Here is a 2,107-nt window from a genome sequence, read left to right as displayed (position 1 = left end):
TATCAGAAGAGGTTACCAAGTGTTAGGTTTGAGAATAGCTAGCTGATTAAACAATCTGCCAAAGGTGGTTATGGCATGGCTGTCAGGAGGTATGTTCAAGCTAGTCTTGACACCCAGTGGGTGGGTTAGGGCTAATGGCCACAAACTAGGTCCCTTCTAACTAAAATAAGAAAAGGTAGCTGAGATAATACCCGTGGTATGAAAGCTGATGCAGAGCTAGCATGTTTTAGTCACTATGGATAAAACACTAAGGATGATGACAGCTTTGGCCAGTAGCAGCCCGTCTTAGACAGTGCACAAGTTGTCAACACAACTGTTTTTCCTTGAGGGCTAGTGCCTGTGCAGGACAATTGTCATCCAAACCCCTTCTTCAGCCGCAAACTAATTCCTGCCACAGCAGCTGAATGACAGCTGGGATTAGTAATTGGATTCAGGAACTCTGACGTGTAGGTCACCAGTTCAGATAAAGCTCACGCTGGGGGGGGGGGGGGGGGGGGGACAGGAAAAAAAAAGGCCGCGGGGGGGGGGGGGGGGGTCGCAGGTATACAAAAGCTCAGGTCCAGAGGGGTAAAAATGTTGTATGAAGTAAAATGAAGCCTGGTCAATTTATAGTCCAATTATTTTGTAAGTGCCTCTTCCCACATGGTGCAGAGTAGTTAGTTCTGTGACCTGTGACAAATTTCCCAGTTTCTCAGTCTGGCTGCTGGAAGGCAGGTGTGCACAGTACAACCAGCCCCCCTCATCAGCGAACCCCAAGGAGCGACTGTGTATGGGAAATGACCTACCTTCCCTTAGAAACGGTCCTTCCAGGTCAGGCTTGAAGCATGTTAGCAGGGCAGTGTGGGGACGTTACCAGTGCCCCAGTCTGGCTGTGGCTAGGAGATGTTTGGCTTTAGGGCTGACACTGCAGCATCTCGTCTATATGCATTTAAAAGTTAAAATGTGGCTTTGGGTCTAAATTCGGCATTTATCGCTCAGCCTCTCTGCAGGGCTGTTGGGCTGACAGGTTAAAGTGAAACCAGCAGTAGTTCAAAAAGCATTAGGAGGCATTGGTGCTGGGGCTGCTGCACTCAGCTGACCAGAAAACAGTTCTTGGCAGCAAGTTCCGATCTGATTTGCCAGGCGAGAGGAACATTGACAAAAAATTGTGTTTGAGGTGAAGGGAAATCTTAAGGGAGTGATTTATTTTGCAAGGGCCAGGCATCAGTGAGCTGGAGCATGAAGCAGCAGTAATAGCCTTTATTTGTGAAACTCTGTGGGCAGTGCTAAGCTGTTAAAATGGAGGCTAATGAGAATTCTTCAAACAATGGGGAGAGAAATGCAGACTAGGCTGATTTGCTACCAACTATTCTCCTCTTTGAGTTCCTTTCCCAATGTTTCTGTACCACTAGGGGGTGCTAGAGTCACACACGTGCTGCTGGAGACATACGCAGTGGTTGTAAGCTCACAGTGGTGCTGAAGATGAGCTATAAGGCATGGTGCAAAAACCTGGTTATGATTTCAGAAAAGACTTTATTAATTATGTAGCCTTCCGTGCGCATAGTGTGGGTGATGGGCTATGTCAGTGGTTTTCAAACTGAGGTACGTGTAGGGGTACATGAGAAAAATCCTGTACTAGTGGCCAACACATTGTATTTAGTATAGAGATTATCAAACAGTGCGGGGGGAGGGGGGGAGCAGCTTGGGCCAGCCCCACATGGCAGGGCTTGGGGAGGGCAGGCCAGCGCCATTCCCTGACTCAGCTCAGCAGGCCATCCAGCCTGTGGGGGTGGGGAGGGGAGCACAACCACAATTTTTATTTAAGGGGGGGACTCAGCTCAAAAAGGGATCTGAGCCCTCCCCCCCCCCCGCAGTTACAATTTTGGAGGTGAGTCAGGCAGGGGAGATGGCGCACCCTTCCTGAGCTGCCTGGCATTGCCCCTCACCTCCCCCCGCCCAAACGTTTCTCCACGGGGGGGGGGGGGGGGCCGGTTTTGACGTTTAAAAACCCGGAAGAGGGGGGTCTAAAGGGGAGGGGGAAATGGGGGGGGGGGGGGCGTGGGCCCCCTCCCCCACCTATCTCAGATGGGGGTAGGCGGTATACTACATTATTTGGAAAGAGTTACAC

The sequence above is a fragment of the Terrapene carolina genome, unplaced genomic scaffold (assembly GCF_002925995.2).
Source record: "Terrapene carolina triunguis isolate 2854851 unplaced genomic scaffold, T_m_triunguis-2.0 Scaffold66, whole genome shotgun sequence".
Classification (NCBI taxonomy): domain Eukaryota; kingdom Metazoa; phylum Chordata; order Testudines; family Emydidae; genus Terrapene; species Terrapene triunguis.
The sequence above is the reverse complement of the archived record's forward strand: the minus strand, read 5'-3'. Positions refer to the sequence as shown.